At 39.2% G+C, this 22,823-nt stretch overlaps 2 long non-coding RNA genes across 2 annotated transcripts; both read right to left on the bottom strand.

Annotated features, from left to right (window-relative positions):
• Positions 1-12,802: 12,802 nt before the first annotated feature.
• On the bottom strand, positions 12,803-14,351 carry LOC134619728 (uncharacterized). Its single transcript, XR_010092036.1, has 4 exons — positions 14,258-14,351; positions 14,043-14,182; positions 13,478-13,605; positions 12,803-13,130 (listed from the first exon to the last, which is right to left on the bottom strand). It is a non-coding gene; the product is annotated as an uncharacterized LOC134619728 (long non-coding RNA).
• Positions 14,352-14,474: 123 nt separating this feature from the next.
• On the bottom strand, positions 14,475-15,703 carry LOC135932514 (uncharacterized). Its single transcript, XR_010573542.1, has 3 exons — positions 15,593-15,703; positions 14,628-14,717; positions 14,475-14,524 (listed from the first exon to the last, which is right to left on the bottom strand). It is a non-coding gene; the product is annotated as an uncharacterized LOC135932514 (long non-coding RNA).
• Positions 15,704-22,823: the final 7,120 nt, after the last annotated feature.

Genomic DNA, 22,823 nt, shown 5'->3' on the forward strand with positions numbered 1-22,823 from the left:
GTATTACATGAGGGTACAGGCTGACATTAGCCGGTTAGAGGATGCTACCGTCAATTGATCTCTGCAACACAATGTAAAGGCATCATGGATACACCATCACAACTCTGTTTTTCTTTCTTGCATTTCAGTTGATATGTTTAGTTAATAATGGGAATTTTCAAAATAATTACAAATATTTCGAAAAGAAATATTGTAACAGTAACATTATTATGAGCAGTATTTGTTGCAATGTGTTACATAGAGAAAACAATATACTAAGCAAGAGCACAATGAATAAGATTAATAATCTTTCTTTTTTTTTGAGAATATATGGCATTTGTTTCTTATTCAGATACTTTACATGCATATTAGGCTAATTTATAACACCATGATGTTGCATCTTACAACCATTTCCATCAATCCTGGTCTGATGGTGGAATTAAACTCGATACCTTTTTGCTGTGAGGCAAAATTGTTAACCACTCTATCACCAAGCCCGGTCTTTCTCATTCTTCCTTCAAGACCTTCCAGTAACAATTCCCACAGTTGGACTTCTTTGTTCAAAGATTACATCATGGGCAAGAAATTAGAGCAGTGATTAGCACGTCTGCCTTATAGCAAGCAGGTCCTGTGTTCATAATTATCTCACTGTGCTGGCAGCTTCTTTTTATTTATTTTATTATACTCTGTATCTTCTCAAATTAGATATGTTTTCCTTATATTTAGTTAGCCAACTGTTACAGTATGGGAGCAGGAAAATAGTGGCACAGCAATACAATTTTTCAGGAGTGGAGATCTGGACATCACTTTTATTTTTATTGCACAAATTCCCTGTGTTTCTACCCGTTTGTGTTTCTTAAGTAGGATCACTGTGGCGATCACTTTAAAGTCTCTTTGTGCTGGATTCCAACTTTTTTTGTGTTCAAATGCAAACAGTAAAAGAAAGCTTGCATGTGTGTCCTCATTAGGGCAGGGATTTGTGTTGGTGAGTGGGACTGTAGACCAAGGTTTTTATTGTTAACTGGTAGCAATTTGTTCCAGGTCATTTTTCAGAGTAAGAAGAAAGTAATGTAACAATTAGTGTAATGGATTACTTTCTCATTTGAGTAATTAACATACTACATTACTTTTAAGAAAAGTAAAGAGTACTGTGTAATAGATTACTTTTCTGAGTAATAACCCAACACTGACAATGTGGTCATAATATGTAATGCAGGTAAACAATATATGATGCAGAATGAACAAGTAAAAACTGTAAGCTGAGTCTGAGGCTCATGCAGGACATTTCATAGTGAGGTGTCTTTGGTTGGATCAGTCTCACATTTCACATCCCTCTGTCATCAATCAAAGCACATATCAGTGTCTTAGAAATATAACTAGAATTGTATCCATAACATTTCCCATGGTCATCATGCTATAGTGCAGAGTAACCAGAACTCTGATCCTGCAGTCCTGTTGCCCAGAACCTGTCAGAGAGATAAAATATGATATCACACTTGACTGAACTTATAATTGTCACATTCATGTAAATATGACCCTCATTTTTTGTTTCAGGTGATTCCTACATTTCTTTTCCAGATTTATTTCAAATCTTTCTATTAATTTTAAAGAAGAAGAAGAATATAACAGAAATTCTAACAGAAAAACATGCTTGTTCACTTTCACTATCAGTTCACTAATAAATTTGTTTGAAGAGACAAAAATATTTACTCCAGTCATAATTCAGTACTTCTGTTGTCGTAATATCATCATGATAAATGTCTGAAGGGATAATAAAATGTAATGAAACTGAAAATAGTACAGTTTATACACAGAGGGTTAAAGAGACAACGGGAAACGGGTGAAGAATGATGAGAAGTAAAACCAGGAAATGAAAATGATACATTTCAAGGTTGACTCAAAAATCATGACTGGCAAAGAAACAACCAAAAGGAAACATAATGGACATAAGATAACTGAAACCTTACATGAAGACAAGAGAACAGTATAGGACAGAGACATGAGCACAAAAAAATGACACAGAGGGAGGAATAGATGGGGAGAAACACAACCAACAGATCACTGTCAGTTCCATCAAAGATCATATAGACATTAACAAACACACCCACCTGTTCCTCTTTACAGTTTATGATCACCAGATCAGCTCCTTTATCCTGACAGGCTTTCCGGCTCTCATCACAAAGCTTTTTCTTAGAGGATTGAATGTAACGGCTGCATCCAAGTCTCTTCTTCCATCCTTTGGGACACTTCTCTTAATGTCAGAAATGTGTTACAGAGAAAGCTCTGTAAATATTTTGTTTAAACTAAGGTTTTTGCTCTTATTCATCATGAACTATCTTACAGAAAAAGTGTTAAAGAGCATACAGCATTTATCATTCAAAAGTTTACTGGGGTAGTTACTGTGTCATATTGATGTTTTCTATTGTTTTTTTATTACCTTCTATCTTCTCCTTCAGCTTCTTCACTTCTTCCTGTAGCTCACTGTTGTTTTTACTCAGTTTATCATAACTGCTCTGTAACTGAGTCATGTTGCCTGTCACGTCTTTAGAATAGATACAGTTAGCAAAACAGCTTATGACAATATTTACATTGACAGTGAAGCTGGCAACTGATACTTTAATAATTTTAAAAGCATTTCTACCCCAATATTGTAAAAGTGCTCAGACAAGTTAAATTTCCTCACCTTTAATCTTATCCTTCAGCTTCTTCACTTCTTCCTGTATGTCGCTGTTGTTTTGACTCAGCGTATCATAATTGCTCTGCAGCTGACTCATGTTGCCTGTCATTTATTATGAACAAGAATAAAATATTTAGGTGTGACTTCACCAAAGTTTTAATAATGCTGGTATTCACCTACGTTATTAAAAGCTCTCTTACCTAAAACTTTGTCATGGAACTGGATGTAACTGTTGTGCAGTTTGTCATATTCACTCTTGTTCCAACCAACTAAAAGATTTTAGTTAAAAACACATAAAAAAGAAGAAACAATGATACACTGAGAGCATCGGGACTCCTCTGTCAAATATTACCAACACAACTTCAAACTAAGCTTTTCAGCTGTAAGCATGTACTGTGGGTGGAGGTCTTATAACAACAGGAAATCTGATGGGACGTATCAAGTCTGAGTGAGAACCACTGAAAAATAATTGTGCTTAAGTGTGGCAAACAAAGGTGAAGAGTAAAACAACATTGTTAGACATGAAGTCAGAGATGTACTCAGCATGCTGATCGGTAGAAGTTGAGAGGTTGTATCTTATCTTACAGCATGTGGACAGGATGATGATCCCAGCTAACATCAGGAGGCACAGCACTCTTAGAGCCAGTGTAGCACATCTGAAAGAGCCCTTCTGGACTGGAGGAGGATTCTGAGTCTGTGGTCCTGTTAGAAAGCAGTGTGGATGTTGGTTTGTGCTTATTTCCTGTCAAAATACTTGTAATAGGTCACATTAGCAATACTTGACAAGAGAGTAAGACTCCAAAAACAAGGAAATGTTTAATCTGCTCTGTGAAAGTGCCATGGTAAGCACTTTTATACATAGAGCTCTGTTTGCTAAAGTTAATGAGAAGAAGATAAACCTATTGATTATTATTAAATATTATTGTTATTATTATTAAAAGACTATAGCAAATACTTCATACAGTATTTGATGTGCCGTACTTATTTAGCTTTAAAACCTGACTGTTGCAAACTTCAAGTAAACTCAGTTTTTAAACGTACTTACCTTTTTCCTGTGCCTGAAAGTTGGTGTCGTTGTCTCTTATGTCGTCTGTACTCTCGTAGATATCCACCTCCCTCTGCTCCCACTCTCCTCTGTCCTCCTGCTCCTTTCTGCTGTATCTCACCTTCTTTGATAGATCTGGTTCACCACAAATATCTGAGGACATCTTGAGAGGACTGAAACAGGTGAGTAGGAGCTGCGCTTCACTTACGTTGTTTAAACTGTACAGAAGCAGTTATGCTGGACTATCTATGGTGGGATTTCTGGTGTTCTGCCCTGATGCTGCTCGCAGTGTTATTTGACGAGCCTTCTGTCTGCTCTTAGACAGGAAGAAACTTTGAGGAAGTGGCAGCATGCAAAGAAACACAGACCTATAAATTCATTTTATTCATAAATTACCTCCACTGTGTCTTTATATATAAAAAGCTACTGAAACAGATTAACTTGCATGGTATTAGAATAAATGCATTTTTGTTTTTCAGAAAAGACGAGCTCTTGGAGAAACGAGCGCCCTGCAAACACGTTCAGGCCTCAGATTAGCAGCATCTACATATCAGGAAATGTCACTCACATTTTTTTTCGTCTGTTGCCTTTGATTTGGTATCATCACATCTCTGAGTCAGTGTTGTGTTTTTTCTTAACAATGTACAGTCACCAGTCATTTTGTTATGTACAGCTTTCAAACTTCCCATTAATTCAAATATTTAATTATCCTTTCACACGGCAGCAGCTCAGTGCATCAGGGCATGCAGACTTAGTCAAGATGACCTGCTAAATTTCAAACAGAGAATCAGAATGAAGAAGAAATGTGACTTAAGTGACTTTGGACATGACATCAATGTTGTGCCAGACAAGTTGGTTTGACAATTTAAGAAACTGATCATCTACTCAGATTTTCTGGCATAACTGTCTCTAGGGTTTACAGAGAGCAGTCCAAAAAAGTGAAAATATCCAGTGAGCAGCAGTTCTCTTGGACGTTTCTGCCTGTGTGGGGCCACTTTAGACAGACCAAACTAACTGGTTAAGCACATTTCAACACATTACAGCAAAGGGAATGTTTTACTTAACCTCACTACTGCAATGAGTTATTTAAAAAATAATCTAGATCAGGATCATCTACAATAGTTAACCGTTTAAGACCTACCATAGAACCAAATCTGCCAGAGCTTATATTATATTTTTACATGCTGTAGTGCCATTTTTGGGAGTATTTCAAGTTGCTATACACCAATACAACCATTATACCCCAAATTTTAATAATATGTATACATTAAGTGCATAGTAATTTCATAAATTGCAAAAAAGTGCAATAAACTTTTTGGGTTTTTTTGTTTTTTTTAACATATATTTGTAGTTAGAGAAATTTAAGAGGCTTATCCCTCAAAACTGTAAATACAAAAAAGTTGCACAAAATAGTTTCCCACCTCAGGAAATTTATTTTGAGTGTCTTTATAGTTTTATTTTTGAAATACACCAATTTTTATATACTGCAGGAAAAACGAAAATAAATATTATAATGAAAATTTGCAAAAAAACAGCATATGCATCAAAATAAACTATTTCCAGCAGTGCAATTTCAGTTCTAAGCGATACAGAAAGTCAGAAAGTCAAAGATAACTTTTAAAAACACCAGTACAGGCTCATAAGGCCCTGAAGGTAAAAAAAACTACATTTACGCGAAAATGACATCACGTCCGGTTTCGGGCAGGTAATGGCGGACATGCGATAGTTCGCGCTGACTTATATTCCAACGTAGGAAGTGTTACGAACAGCTGATTGGATCAGCAAAGCCTGTTTCTGGAATATTATGTTTTTGTTGCTGCAAGTGTTTTTTATGCAATTTTTGCAAAGTTATATGTGGAAGGAAACCGTGACCTAGGACAAGCTGATGGCATAAGATGTAAGTACAACTCCTCCGGTTTCATATGCAAAAACAATTATTGCGCTAGCTTACGTGGTTCCAGTTCTACCGGGATTTAAAAATAGTTACGCAAAACAGAGCATGCCCGCTCCGACCGGATTTAAAGGGTTAAACACCTTTGGACTTTAGATAAATAACACAAATGCTTATTATGGTTCTCCCCACAGCTGTGTACGAAGCCCACTACTCTACTCCCTCTACACATCTGACTGCAGTCCCGCCCACCCAGAGAACATCATTTTCAAATTTGCTGATGACACAATGTTGGTGGGATTGATCACAGGGGGAAATGAGGCGGCCTACAGAGATGAGGTTATGAAACTGGGAGAACGGGGTGCATTAAACAATCTGGCACTTAACATCAACAAAGCCAAGGAGCTCATCCTGGACTTCAGGTGGAACAAAGCTGCCCCTGCCCCACTGTACATCAATGGTCAAAGTGTAGAGCGAGTGGAGTCCTTCAAATTTCTTGGCTTCTCCTGGTCATTCAACACCACGACACTACTCAAGAAGGCCCAGGAGCGGCTACACTTCCTAAGGGAGCTCAGGAAGCAGCAATTAAACATCCAGCTTCTGGTGACCTTCTACAGCTCCACTATGGAGAACCTGCTGACCTATCCAGTGACAGTGTGGCACACCAGCTGCATGGAGGCAGACAGGAAGAGACTACAGACTAAAGAGGGTGGCAAACACAGAGACTCATCAGCTGCCCCCCTTGTTTGCCATCTATAACTTCCGTTGTCTCAGCAGGGCCAGAAACATCCTGAAGGACATTACCCACCCCAGCTACCATGTTTTTAACTTACTGCCCTCTGGCAGGTGCTTCAGATCCATATGGGCCAGAACAAACAGACTCAGGGATACCTTCTTCCCCAAAGCTATCACCATACTCAACTTAAACTTGCACTAAAGTTGTCAGGGCTCTGTGTGCAGGCAGGCGGAGATGAGGATCCAAACACAGGACTGAATTGCAACTGAAAACCTCAGCTTTATAGCTGGCAATGAACAAAAACATGAACTGAACAATGACACTGAGCACAGAAACACACAGGCAAATCTGAGGGTACGACACGACACTGACACAAAGAAACACTGGGCTTAAATACACTGAGGAAGTCATCAAGGAATTAGAAACAGAAGGGGAGCACAGCTGGGAGGAATGAGACCTAACAAGACAGGGGGAGCGAAGCTAGAAACACTGACATAAGACATAATCCTTCAAAATAAAACAGGAAACAATTCACAAAGATGCAGACTAAGAAATATGGACTTTACACAGAGAGAACACATGGGCAGAGAAGACTAAACACAGAACTAAACCTACACTAAACATGAGGGCATAAGAACAAAACCTAAGAACTAAACCCTAAACCAGAATAAGCTGGAACATAGAATAATAATAATAATTAACACAGGATAGCTAAAGAATCAGAACATAAATTATAATACAGAAGAATAGCAAAAACATAAGGAACTGAAAATGCTGGATCAGAATGACCCAGAACTGTGACAAAAGTAAATTGCATTTAAATATCTGCACCGACCACTGCACCTTTAAACATAATCTACCCCCATTCATGCTCATTCTGTTGCTACTTGGACTCCAGCATGAACTCATGTCTGTGCTTTAACTGTCGGCACTCAAACTGTCCCTGTCATCATTCTCTGGCTGTCTGTCTGTGTCACTCCTGTACTGTGTATTTATATTATTTGTACAGTTATATTGCTGTATATATACAGCGATATAACTGTACAAATAATATAACAATAATATAATATTATTAATTCAATAATATTGAATCTGAATTCAAAGCAGCTGAATTCTGTGTATAATGACAATAAAGACTTTCAATTCAATTCAGTTCACAGTATTTCATAGTTACCTCCATCCTGTGTTGAAAATGGGGGTCGTCTGAATGGCTCTTTGTCTTTGTGTTTGTCCGCCTGGGACACACAAACCCCATCCACCAAGATAAGGTAGCGATTTGTGGAGGGTCTTTTTACCTCTCTGGTGGGGGAGGAGCCTGAGTTAGTGTGTGAGGTTGAGAGCTACCAGCTAGATATAGTTGGGCTCCTCAACGCACGGCTTGGGCTCTGGATCCAGTCTCCTGGAGAGGGGTTGGACCCTGTCTCAGTCTGGAATTTGTGAGAAGTGACAGGTTGGGGTGGGTATCCTGTACATTGGAGTTTCTCCCAGCGGACGAGAGGGTTCGTTCTCTGCGCCTTCGGGTTGGGGAACGGGTCCTGACTGTTGTCTGTGCTTATGCGCCGAGTGGCAGTTCACAGTACCCAGCCTTCTAGGAGTCCATGGGCGTGGTGCTTGAGGGTGCTCCGCTTGTTTTAAATTGTTTTAATAATCAAGGTGATGATGATGAAAGTAAAGACAAGCTGCACTTTGACTTTTATTAGAACAATTTGCTGGAACTACAGAGTAATGAAGTACTTCAAGTTTTTGTGTGGATGACTTCCAACCTTACTGTACAGCACAGAGCACAGAGGGACAATATATGTAATCAATATATGATGCAGAATGAACAAGTAACAACTGTAAGCTGAGTCTGAGGCTCATGCAGGACATTTCATAGTGAGGTGTCTTTGGTTGGATTATTCAAACATTTACATCAAAGCACCAAACTCATTTCTCACAGATGAAGGTCTTTGAATCATAATAATATGACTGTTTCCATTTCCCATTATTGCCACAATATACTGCAGAGTTCCAGCTATTTGGGTCCAATCCTTCGTTTCCCCAGAACCTGTCAGAGAGATAAAATATGATGTTAAACTGGACTAAACTCATAACTATTGTCACATTCATATAAATATGAGTCTCTTTTGGAATATTTCAAATAATTCCTGTATTTCTTTTCCAGGTTTCTAGCCCACTTTCCTTCTTTTAGACTTTTGGGGGTGATCGTGGCTCAAGAGTTGGCAGTTAGTGTTGTTATCAGAAGGTTGCCGGTTCGAGCCCCGGCTCAGACAGTCTTGGACGTTGTGTCCTTGGGCAAGACACTTCACTCGTTGCCTACTGGTGGTGGTCAGAGGGCCCGGTGGCGCCGGTGCCCGGCAGACTCGCCTCTGTCAGTGCGCCCCAGGGCAGCTGTGGCTACAATGTAGCTTGCCATCACCAATGGGTAGATGACTGAATGTAGTGTAAAGCGCTTTGGGGTCCATAGGGACCAAGTAAAGTGCTTTACAAATACAGGCCATTTACCATTTTCTCTGAGAATCAAACAGCTTTCAAGCTTTGATGAATATGAAATCTTCATAAGCTATTTTTTAATAGTTTCTAAAGTAGATAAAGAGTATCTCACGTCTCTGTGAGCAGTGCTCCATTCACCCATTCCCATTTCCACTTCCAGCTTCCTGATATTGTTAACTGAATGGCATGCAAACCAATCCAGGACTCTCCTCTCATGTTGAGTTCACTGACACATTTCTAGTTGAGAAGAGACAAAATAAATAAATGAATGAAAACAAAATTGGTAAGAATTATTCTAACCAATGAAAATATTTCATTTTTTACATTACAGTTTTTTTCAGGATTTTCATGATGATAATTTTGTTCATCTAGACGTCTTTGATTTTGTCATTTTTTTCAAACTTTTGTTAATTTGGAAAGTTTATTAACATAAAAAATGAACAGACATGAACAAACACACCCACCTGTTCTTCTTTGCTGTTTATGATCACCAGATCAGCTCCTTTATCCTGACAGGCTCTCCTGCTGTCATGCCAGTGCTTTCTCTCAGTAGATTTAAAGTAACAGCTGCTTCCAAATCTCATCCAACCTTCAGGACACTTCCCTAAAGTCAAAAACATGTTTTAAAGAGAGTTTTTCCAGCATTCTAGCAGTAGTTACTGAAGCAACTGAAGGCTATAAATCAGTATTACACAAGACAGACCTGATGGCACTTCTTTTATTAATGACACTGCTCATGTTGTACAACAGTACAGCAGGGTGTGGTTGATGGCTCAGCTACAGCACTACCGTCGATCTGGAGCCAGAACGGTGTGCGCTGAAAGGTCAAAAGTGCTAGAGCGAAAAAACGAACTGATTGTCCCAAAATAAAGAAGGCAAAACACACCGACGGAGTCAGGTCTCACCCAAACAGTTTTTCTTATAGTTCATATAATATATGCGTGATATAGAAAACCTGAGTTAAAATTAAGTATAGACTGACAGTCAATACATAGCAACATAAGCAGTGTTACTGATAGATGAACCACCGTCAGGTCTGTCTTGTGTAATACTGATATGACCCTTCAGTGCATCTGTATCTATATTATTTTACTCAGTAAATCATAACTGCTCTTTAGCTGACTCTCAGTGCTGCCATATGTTGAGAGCAAAAACAGTTGATAAAAAAGTAAAAACACTTCTGAGGTGGAGTTTTTGTATTGACATATTTCTTTTCTATCATTTCTCACCTACAAGTTGAGCCTGGAAAAAGCTGTAATTGTTGCTGAGTTTGTTGTATTTGTTCTGCAGCTGCTCTTTCTCCAAAGTGACTAAAATATCTGGTTAGAAACGTAAGAAAATTAGAAGTGGAATCAAATTCGTTCTACTTCAAAATACATTTGTAATTGTGTCACATTATGTCACATTTTGTGGAATGTAGAATATATAGTGTGTTGAGATTTAGACACTCATCATTTTTCTGCTTTGTTCAATGCGGATTTTACCTCAAAAAATTCAAGATGCAATTAAAATGTAGGCTTTAAGCTGAAATTCAAGAGATTTATAAGAATTAGATTAACTACTGAGAATTTTTGGTAACTGTTCACTGAAACTCTGAAAATAAGGTCCACAGAGATGCTAATCCAAGTGAAAGTGCCCGCTAATATGCTGAAAAACATGATATAGTAATGAAATCCCTCACATCGTATGGTGATTCCAGCCAGAAACAAAAGATACAGCACTGCCAGCTTCACTTTCAAAGTGCTGAAAATGCTCCTTTTCACAGCTGCAAGCTTCTTCTGAGTGCTTCCCTCTACAGATGAAAAATATAGTTATTAATAAAAAAGGATAAATACAGTGTTGTTATTACTTTAGTAGTCATTAAAATATTAGTATTAATTACTAATTAATAAATTACTAATAATTAATTACTACTTTTAAATGAAGTACTTAGATTATGGAGCTTTGTATATTAAAATGACTCTGCTTTGATGATAACGTTTCATCATCATTCATTCATTTTAACTGCATCTGATGTGCTAATGGCTTAAAAAGTTTAATAGTTAAATGAGATCAGCGAACATGTTCTTCATGAGGAAATCTTGCTGAATGTAATGTGATGCCATTATTACCACACAGATCTGAGCCAGTGATTTTAGCTTTAAAACCACTGACTCTAAAGCTGTTGGTATCTTCTTTTCTTTTTTTTTTGTGAGTCTTCTATTAAAACATCACAAACACAAAGAGCAAAAGATGAACTCAGGTGGTTGACAATGACGACAATTTTTAACATCAAAATAATTAATATAATGTCTTTATGGTTTGCATGCACAGGGACATTGTGTGGATATGCAATGCTCTGTTTTCCTGACACTATGATTGAGATAAACCTAACAGTAGTTTTCAAGATGGTGACTCAAGTTGTTACCTGTGGTTGTGTTTGTCACCATAACTGTCTGGCCTCCTTTGTTTTTTCATTCCACCTCCAACATTGAAGAGCGTTTGTAGGCTAAGCTGTCAAACCCACACAGCACTTCACTTCCTTTTTGTAAACTTATGAAGACTGAAATGTCAACACTTTGAATGACCTCCCCTTTTGAAATGTTTTGCTTACCAGCTTCTTGTAGCTCAACATCGGGATACTGATCTTCATCGTCTAACATCTCCACCTCACTGCTCTCTCTCCCTCGTCCATCACTGTGGATCCTTCTGCTGTATATCACTCTAAAATCTTTTGCAACTTGAACTTTTTCAGCCATTTCAATACTCAACAGGGCTTCACTGGCTGTCTGCTTCTTTCAGTCATGCAGCTTTTAGCGTCAAACAGGAAGCAGCAGCAGACCAAACCACAAACACTGAGATGATTTTCACCGGGGTTAGGAGACCCCTCACAGACAGTGCATTTAAAGTCAAAAAGCAAATCTAAAAGCTTGCAACTTTCTAATTTTACTTACAGTCATAAAAATCATAACATTAAGTCATTATTATCTCACCACCAACAATATGTGTATATTATCAAAGGCTGCATCAGTATGTAATGCATCAGTACATACTGGGAGTGGATAGGGGCAAATGAGCATCAAAGTCTTTGACACAGGAAATATGACGTGAGAGCAGGAACTTAACAAAACCTCACTTAACTCTCCTGTAATCTTGCAGGTCAAATTTATAAAACAATCCAAAAGTAAAAAATAGTTAAGAGCATGTTTTTCAATGGGAAACTTCTTCCACTTGGTTTAATAAGTGTAATCTGCACATATGAAAAGGTTCATTTCACATATTTGAATGATTATATTGGATACTGTCTGATTCAAGTTGACCTGGCAGACAAAGAGAAAGTTAACAGTCAAATACTAGTTGTTTCTTTGCAAATGAGGCATTGTTCACCCCAAACACACACACACACACACACACACACACACACACACACACACACACACACACACACACACACACACACACACACACACACACACACACGACTGGTTTGCTATCTTCGTGGGGACATCCCATTGACATAATGCTTTCCCTAGCTGCTTACCCTGACCATAACAGTAACCTAATTGTAACCCTTACACTAAAACCGCATTCTGAGTGTGAAAAATGCCTTCAACCCCATGGGGAACCTGGATTTCGGTCCCCACGAGGGCTGTTGGTCGCCACCAGTATAGTAAATGTCAGATTTTGGTCCCCACCAAGATAGTAAGAACCCGTACACATGACTTTGATAGGAACCTTTTCTGTTCCTGTAGACAGACTCCGCCCACACTGAGTTGACACAAAACGTTCAAAGATTTTCTGCAAGACGTTTTTTAAGAACACTCTGCAGCTACATGTCATATACTGAGTCACTTATGGCATCAGAATTCAATTGCAAAGAGAAGACTGTCATTAATTTTATTCAATATAAAATACCAGATAAGCAACAGGCATATTAGTTAGCCAAAATAAGGAAATTCTGGAGTTTCTTTATTTTGTACTTTCATTAGAACAATTTGCTGGAACTACAGAGTAATGAAGTACTTCAAGTTTTTGTGTGGATGACTTCCAACCTTACTGTACAGCACAGAGCACAGAGGGACAATATATGTAATCAATATATGATGCAGAATGAACAAGTAACAACTGTAAGCTGAGTCTGAGGCTCATGCAGGACATTTCATAGTGAGGTGTCTTTGGTTGGATTATTCAAACATTTACATCAAAGCACCAAACTCATTTCTCACACATGAAGGTCTTTGATCCATAACGTTTGATCCATTTTCCATTTATATCACAACATGCTGCATTGTAATCTGGACTGGCATCCTCCTGTCCTGGTGCCCAGAACCTGTTACACAATTAAAATATTACCGTTAAAACTCATGATTGTTGTCAAATTCATATAAATCTTATATTTATCAGATTAGACAAAAGCAAGGACTTCAGGAGAACATAGCGACGGAGCGCACACAGCATGTGAGTAAACAGGAACAAGAACATGTAACAAAAAGGTACAGAGGGCAGACCCAACAAACTCAAAATGCCGGGTCAGAGAATCACGACCTTGACATATGGGTTAATGCAAAGAAAGATTTCTTTTCTTTTGATTCCATCGGAAGTGATTGTTGAAAAACAGTTCTAATCCATTACTTTGTAACTTTTTATATATATATGGCTTCAAATAATATTTCTCACGTTTTTTGAAGCGGTGATCCATTCATCCATTGCCATTCCCATTTGAAAACAAATCTCGATATCCGTTTTTTGATGGCTTGCAGTCCAATCCAGGACTCTCCGCCCATGTTCAGTTCACTAACAAATTGCTAGTTGAGAAAAGACAAAGGGATTTCCAAAGTTCAGTGCTTCTGTAGTAACATCATCTTGTGAATATGTCTGAAGGAAGAACTAAATGTGATGAAACTTTTCTTCCATTGTGCAGAAATCAGAAACAGCCAAAGAATCAATGAATATCAGCTCCTCCTGTAGTTAAAATGAAAAACTATTATTTTTATTCAAATGCTGTCAGAAGTTTATATTTTCCCCCAGTAATTATATATATTTTTTAAGAACTGATTTTCCCACAGGTTGCTGAATTAGTCAACTGTTCAGAAAGTTTTCTTTACTCTTGAAAAATGAGAATCACAAATCCATCGGGAGGATACAGGAAGCAGGTCACAGACTGACAGCAGGTCAGAAACACAAGTAACAGATCACTGTCAGTTCCATCAAAGATCACACAGACATGAACAAACACACCCACCTGTTCCTCTTTGCTGTTTATCATCACCAGATCAGCTCCTTTATCCTGACAGTCTCTCCTGCTCTCAGACCAGAGTTTCCTCTCAGTGGATTTAAAGTAAGAGTTGCTTGCAAATCGTATCCATTCCTCAGGACTCTTCCCTTCATGTTAAAGAAATATTTTAATGACCCATTTAATGTCATCTATTACAGAATTGACTATACTTCACATTTTACTTGTGTTAAACTGGAGTTTTTTCTGTGTCAGAGTCTCAATCTTGTCCTTCAGCTGCTTCACTTCTTCCTGTAGGTGATTGTTGTTGGCTTCCATGACTCGAGGACAAAAACAGTTTATAAAGCATTAAGACAATTGCGAAGTTGGATTCTCAATTAACTTAATTATTTGCCAAATTCTAAAACCCTTCTGACCTTCCAGGTTGGCCTTTAGCTGGCTGCAGTTCTTATTCAGGGCATCATACCTGCTCTGTAGCTGACTGTTGTCATCTGCAATGTGTTGATAATAAAAACAGTTATAATTTTAAAGCCTGAAATTATCTTGAGCAACTTTGATTTTTGCATATAATTCATTTTACTGATTTATTCTTACCAAAGACTTTTTCTTCGAGCTGGCTGTAAATGTTGATCAGTTTGTTGGTTCGATTCTGCAGCTGCTCTTTTTCCAAAGTGACTAAAACATCTAGTTAGAAATGCAATAAAACAAGAAGTAGTGAACTAATTGCCATGTTTAATAAACCAGCCCCGATGATTTGAGCACTGAGGGTACAGTGTGGTCACAAATGGACATGGTCAGCAACAACACACTGGTAGGCTGTTGTGTTTACAGTGACTGATGCTCAGTTGGTACTAAGGGGTCCAAAGTGTACCAAGATAATATCCTCAACATCATGACACCACAAAGTCTGAAAGGTTGAGCCAAGGCAGGATGGATCAAGGCTTTCGTTTGTTTACACCAAATTCTGACCCTACCAACCAAAGAAATTAAACTCATAACACCAAGCATTGTTTTTCCAGTCTTCTTTTGTCTCATTTTGGTGACCTCATTTTAAGTGTATCCTCTGTTTGCTGTTCTTAGGAGACAGAAGTGGCTCATAGTGCGGATCACTAGAGGTCCCTTGAGATGATAGTGTAGAAAAAGTCTTGGTAGATGAGCAGTTTCTAAAATACTCAGGCCGGCCCATCAGGCACAACAAGTATGCCATGTTCATAATCATTAAGTTGCCTAAATTTCTTCCCTATTCTCATGCTTGCTTTTAATAATAGCAGATCATCTTGATTGTGTTTACATGCATTGAGTTGCTTTTATGTGATGTGCTTCGGTGTACTTGCAAGTAGCCAGTGGGTGTGTGTTACATCCTTTTTAAAATTAAGTATGATTATCATCAATGTGGATCTTAATGTTTTGGTGCATCCATGACCTATAATGTGTATGTAGCTACTCTTGACTGAAATATGAAATCAAAACAGGAACCTAAAAATAGCAGTATAAATATAAAAAGTTTTCTTTTAAAAAGTATCTAAAAAGGAAAATAATGTTGAAATGAAATTCCTCACAGCGTGCCGTGATTCCAGCCATAGTGAGAAGATACAGCACTCCAAGGTTCACTTTGAATGCCGTGAGACAGCTTCTTTTCACCGTTGGAAGCTTCTTTTGGGTGTTTTCATCTAAAGAAGAAAAATAGAGAGAAAAGTGCTGTGAAAGCTAATATAGCAAAGTGGGTGAATCTGCTAACCACTACACAATGGAGAGTTTGCAAGTGAATTGGTGCTGTGTTGAACAAGTCCTTCATATCTTTGACCCTCTCTCTGGTGCATGGTTGTAAGATGAACAGCTACAAGGAACAATACCTTTCATGGGTACTTCACATTCACTTCAATACTCGAGGAGAGGAGCTGCTCGACCACTGTTACACTTCCTTCCAGGATGAATACAAAGCCCTTCCCCGTACCCTATTCGGCCAATAGGGTACGGGGACTAACCTCCCTCCGTGCTACCATGATCTTAGCCAGCAAGTAGAGCTCCAGCAAGGTGTGATGAAGAAGGCGATACCTAAAAAGTTCAACAAGCTGGCCATGCCTAAGTTCTTGAAAATTGCCAAGCAGCTACTCATAGCTGCTAAATCAGATGTTCCTCACTGAACCATCCAAGGTGTACTTTCAGTGGCAGGGGAACAATATGAGAACAACCCAACAGAGACTGAAGATAGAGCAATACAGGAAGTGTCTTGGAGGAGTGGAGAAGGACGCAAGAGATAACAACAATGCGCAGTTGCTAGTTGTGGTAAAAGCAGACCACAGCAACCTCCCTGTACACAATCAAGTAACCATCACAGTGGCAAATATCCAAGAAAGATTCTCAAGTAGGAAGAGTTGGACAGCACCAAGCCCTGACAAGATTCACTCAGACTGGCTAAAGCTAACTGCACTCGATGAGCATCTGACTGAACAAACAAACTGAACCAGCTGCTAATGAATGAGACATACCCAGAATTAGTTACTGTTGGCAGGACAATAGTGATCCCAAATGACCCCCCAGAAGGAACCAGTCCCATCCAACTACCAACCAAAAACCTGCCTCAATACCACATGGAAGTTCTTGACAGGCATCATGGTGGCTATGATGAACAGACACACAGGTCAAAAAATTAGTGGGACACAGAACGGAACTGGCAGGAACACTAGAGGGGGAAAACACCAGCAACTGATAGGTGGAGCAGTCATTCGAGACAGCAAGACCAGACTGACCAACCTGTGCACTGCCTGGAAAGACTACAAGAAGGCTTATGACTCAGTGCCCCACAACTGGATCCTGGAATACCTAAAACTGCACAGGATCAACAGGACCTCAAGAACCTTCACTGGGAACTCAATGGAGATGTGTCAAACAACACAAGAAGCCAACAAGTCAAAAGCACAAATCACCATCAAGTGTGGGATCTACCAAGGAGATGCCCTGTCCCCACTTCGGTTCTGCACAGGCCTGAACCCCCTCAGCGAGATCATAAACAATGCTGGCTATGGAACTGAGCAGTTGTTAGCCACCTCCAGATGGATGGCAGGATTTAATGAGAAATCGCTTCACTGATCCACACACTAATAGGATCTACAGCAGGCAACGGCAGCAGTGTTGGGTGTAATGCATTACTAAGTAACGTGTTACTGTAATTAAATTACTTTTCCACTGAAAATGTAGAGTAACTAATTACTGTTCATTTTTAGGTATTTTAATTACAGTTACTTACAATGTACTTGCGTTACATTGTAAAATAATTAAACTCGCTGAATATCATTATTTAATTTCAATAATTTATCTTCTAAACATAGAAGTAAACTCTGCCGCTTTAACATCGCTGTAGTGCAGCTGCACGTCATTTCGCACCAGTTTGCTGTATAGTCGTATTCTACAGCGGAAGATGTCGGACTCAGCTGAAGCGTGTGGCTGTTTTATGAAATGGACATTTCTGAAACAAGCAGACAAGAATATTACAGTAATATGTAAGCTATGTCCTGGGGAGAAAAAACTATCGGCCGCTGTTAATAGCGAGAGCACGAGAGCATAACACTTCTGAGTGATCCTTGTTCATCATCCATGGATAACACCGCGGCAACTCCTGCTAAGCAGGCAAAACGTGATTTTACTTCAGCAGCACAGAAAGCGTCTGAAGGTGAGCTTAAAAAATGACTGCAGGCTACATTATGGAAGAGATGCTACCGCTGCGTACTGTAGAGTCTCCGTCTTTAAAAAAATTATTTATCATTTATAGAGTTTAATTTCTGTTGTTTGCCCACTCAAGGTTTATAGGGATTTTAAGAAGTATTTAGTTAAATTACTTATTTAGTAATTAAGTTACTTTTCTGACACAGTAATTAGATAAGTATTTTAAATACAATATTGACTAAGTAATTAGTAATTAATTACTTTTTTAACCCTAGAACACTATCGCTATAAATAGTAACACGATCACTAGTGGCGGGTGATTTTTACCCGATATAATATAACCAATGAAAAGTAATCAAATATATCAAAATATGACAACACATGACAAATTAGAGTGGTCTTCTTTTACTTTCAACTGTGCCATGTCTAACAAAATGAAAAATAAACCTCCTAAAACAAAATAATGACTCTGGAAAGCTGGTCTTTGGTCCACCCATTCCTGGGACATTTGAGACTTCCGTGGTGAAGGCACAGGCTCCTCGACACGCAAACAGCTGGAGGAGGGAGAAATCATGTAAATGTATTTTCTCGGGTATAAATCACCCGGCGATAGTGTTCTAGGGTTAAAGTAACTTACCCAACACTGAACGGCAGTGCCTGCATACCAAACACGAAGTCTAATGGATTGAGGAAATCTTTGATCCAGGAGCAACTGGCATGGGGGATCTGAAGGCGGTGTCATGGTCCGGGTGAGTGCTGGGTTTTCCTGCGTGCCAATGAATCGATCACTGGGCAGAGTCACTACACCCCCCTCGTTTGTGGCACCTGTATGTAATCAGCTGGTAGGCTCTTAAGACCAGCGTTCTCAAACATTCCTCGCCGGAACGTCAGCTAACCCACGTTAGTGAGAGCCATAGTCTAGTAAATCCTGTTTTAGTGTTTTCTCGAGCTAATCCTGTCTTCTCGCCCACTGCAACTTTACAGAGGTTTGGATCTTGCTGTCATTAACCAGTCTACTTCCCATCGCTGGTTTGTTTTCTGTACTCGGCGCTACTCGCCTGCCTGCCTCCCTGCCCAGCGCTTCACAGTGAGTGTATGCGAACTGGTTTAGCCTCACCCGGACCTCTATTCCCCCCAAGCCTCACCTTCAACCCAGGCAATGACTCTGAGAGCGTAACCCTGTAATCCTCTACCTTGTGTGCCTGCTCCAGGCAATACCTAGTGTCATGCCCAGGCTGTTTTCCCCAGCCAACTAAAGAGACTTTTCCCCTTTGGACTCTGCTGCCGCACACGCAGTGTGATTCTTGTGTTAATGCTTGACTATCATTGTGGAGATTGTTCTAACCAAGTCTAGTGCTTCATAACTTTGTTTACTTTACAGCATTCCTAGTAGTAGCTTTGTCTTGTAGTTCTTGCCAGTCACAGTGTGCATTTAGTTACAGGTTCTTAGTGCCCTAATATGAAGTTTTACGTTTAATTCAGAGGTCAAGTGTTTTTCCTCTCGCCCTTAGTTCATGTGTAGTGCTTTGTTTACATTCACCTCTTTTCCCTGTGTGCCACTTTCGTTTTCACTATACCTCCGAGCCACCGTGTGGTGTCTGCATTTGAGTCCACTTCCCTGTGTTTGACCGCACGTTCGTGACAGGTGGTTCAGTTTTGTAATAATGATATCTGGGATTATGGTGTTGAACGCTGACTTCAGAAATAATGGTTATGCTGACCTCCGTGGACAACTTTGCTCTAGAATCAAACTGGAAGAGGTCAAGGAGAGACATAAGTACTCTCTGATGTAGTTATAGTTGTAGTCATAACATCACCAATACTTGCAGTAAATTGCAGATAAAATTCCCTCTGTAGATCCCGATGCTTCCATGTTGATGTTCATAGGTAACTATGAACCTAATAGATAAACTGAGATTAATGTACTCTGTCCTACAAATCTTTGAAATATGGTGTCAGACTAGATGCTTATTCTGTATGGCATTACCTTGGCCTCCAGTAACACTGTGAGCAATCTTATCTTAGGTCATCTTATCCTAATGACCTCATAGTTCCTTATCACTCCAATTTTTTAAAAGTAGAATGAGAGGCAGAGCCTGCAGCTTTCAGACCAATCTTCTGTGGACCACTCAACAAAGCAGTCCCACCGGTTTATTAATTTCTAATCCCGTCTGTCCTGGTCAGTCCAAATTAAAATCTTCACATCTTCAACTCTGTCACCTCCAGCTCTGTTTCCCATCTTTGTGTTAGTGCCACCATCCCCAAACCATATATCATACCAGGTCTCACTATCACTACTCACTATTACTACTCACTAAAAATCACCACTGACACTCGTCTCCACACACTACACCATGTCTCCTTTTATGACATAACTGTTATCAATTAAATATTACAAAAACAATATCTTCATGATTTGTTCAAAATAAAAGTTGATATGAACTAGCTTTGAAGACAACCTCAAGTTTTTCCCCCTTTGGGTATACGTACACAATATATAACAAGACTTCCTGGTATTTATACTTCTGTCTGCACCACTGAGGTACTTCTCTGAAAATAATTTATAGGCATGCAATTTCCTTCTTTTCTGCAAACTTTTGAAGATTGAATAGCTATTAAACCTCATTAAAGTATCAACAATAAAATCTTAGTTAGCTCTTCTTTTGAAATTTTTAGCACTTCCTACTTACCAGCTTCGTGTGATTTGACATCATGCTGTTGCCCATCATCTAATATATCCAGCTGGCTGAGTTCTCTCTCTTGTACATCATTGTGAAACCTTCTGCTGTATTTAACTCTGAAATCTGCAGCAGCTTGAATTTGTGCAGACATCTCGATGGGTGAAAACATTTGACCAGGATTCACTGTCTCTTTGTGTCTTTCAGAGTCAGTCAGCTTTTAATAGTCATGAAACAGGAAGCCACAGCAGACCAAACCACAAACACAGGGTGTCAAACTTCATTTGTGCTTTATGTTGCAGTTAGTAGGACTTTTAATAAAAGTCCATTCAAAATAAACAAACAGACAAAAAGTTTTTCATGTTTATCACTTAAATATTTATTTTTTGTCAGCAGCAATAAAAAGAAGCACCTGTTGGGTTTTTTTTTTTTCGGGTTTTTTTTCTGACACAGGAAAGACTCAATTATGGAGGGCCAGGGGTGCCAAAATAAATTAAGTAAATACATCATTAAAAATATAATTAAATGTTTAATGAATTAATTCAATGGTGAATTAATTAATTTTAATTAATTAATGACAGATTTACTTTATTATTGAAAAATTTAAAATTATTTAATGATGTATTTATTTAAATCATTTTGTCACTCCTGGCCCTCCAGAATACTAAGATGAAGTTCAACCTTCACTTTATGTTGGTAAAATGTGGTATAATTATCTCTGTCAATGCGAGCTGTGTGGCAGGCAGAGTAGGATTGAAATCCAGGACTCAGAAACCAGGGAGGTAAACAAAAAAAGCTTTGGAAAAAAAAAGATGTCCCCACTTTTTCTTTTTACCAGTGGCCCTAATCCTCTCTCATAAGAATGTATACGTGCACTGGGACAACCTGGTGCTGTGTTTTGGTGCTTATTTTCATATGTTGCTGTTGCGGTACTTCACTGTCTCGGTAGTGCTACAGAATAGGAGTGACTACAAAGGGAATGTTTTTCAGTATAAAAAGAAGAAAAAAATCAGCAGTTTTACAAAACTTTTTGTGACTTTAAGTGTGTGATATATACATTAAATTACAAAATGCAAAGTATGAATTAACATGAGAATGGGAATGAATTAAGTTATTGGCAGAAATTTGAACCAAACTCTCATTGCAGTTTTACAGCAGCTGAATATAGTGTGGGTGTTCACCCCTATGGTAGCAAACAAAAATATTAATGATGTATTGTAAAAACAAACAATACAAGATTGATCTCAGTGCAGACTAGAAGCTGACAAACTGTACCAGCTTGTGGTGCAAAATGGTATTCAGCAAGGGTATGAACTGGCATTAGCTGTTTAGGGAATTCTAATTCTATGCCTTAAAAATAACATCTGAGCTGATTCCCTTATATTCTGTTAAATGTTTTAACCGACTTCCGGTTGAGGCAGTGCCATGTGAGGATATTGGTTTGTGAGCTCTGCACTCGAGCCCTTGTATTTACCATATTACTCTTCAAAAATTACGTGATATTACTTCACATACGAGAGCAACAACATATTAGAAAACAACCGTCCCGGTCTATGGACAACATGCCCCAAAACATTCAAGCCAACACGATGGAGCAGGACACGAGGGCCTCTCAAGCAACTGCTGGCCCAGCTAGCCTAGCATGCCCAAATGCCACGGAGACAACTGCGGGCGAGCAGCAGGCAATCCTGAAGGAGCTGCAATTAATGAAGCAAGAATTGCTGGAGAAAATAGACGAAAAGGCTGCAGAGACCCAAACAGAGCTGCGTAACGTCGTTGAGAGGCTCAATAAAAGACTGGACAAGGTTGAAAGCCACACATCTGAGTTGGAAAAGGGAGTACTGCTAATTCCGACTCTATTGCAGCTATGGAACCCGACATGTCCAGCGTGAAAAAAGAGCTTGACCTGCTGAAGGCCCGGTGCGAGGATTTGAAGGCTAGGTCACAGCGCTGCAACGTCCACGTTATGGCGATAAAGGAGGGATGAGAGCAGGGAAATCACCCATCTGAATATGTGTCGGAAATGCTGAAAAATGCTCTTGGTCTGGAAAAAATGCCGACTCTGGATAGGACGCATCAGACCCTCTGCACCAAGCCAACTCAAGATGACCAGGCACCCGGGCATTTGTAGTGAAATGTCATTACTTGACAGAAAAGGAACTATTTCTCAGAAAGGCAGCCGAGGCTGGGGTGATAACAACTGCAGATGGTGATTGTATTCGTGTACTGCTGGACTTCACCCAAGCTGTGAGTAAACAGCGTGCCACCCTTAACGAGGTGATGAATCTACTTCACAGTTGCAACGGAGTCCGCTGAGGTATCCAGCGACGCTGAGGATTACTACCGCAGACGGACAAGAAATGACCTTTAAAGACCCAAAACGTGCAAAGAAGTTTGTTCTGAAGAAGTTAACGAGCTCTTGATATATGTCCAGGGTCAGGACTCGCTC

The sequence above is a fragment of the Pelmatolapia mariae genome, linkage group LG22, assembly GCF_036321145.2.
Source record: "Pelmatolapia mariae isolate MD_Pm_ZW linkage group LG22, Pm_UMD_F_2, whole genome shotgun sequence".
Taxonomy (NCBI): domain Eukaryota; kingdom Metazoa; phylum Chordata; class Actinopteri; order Cichliformes; family Cichlidae; genus Pelmatolapia; species Pelmatolapia mariae.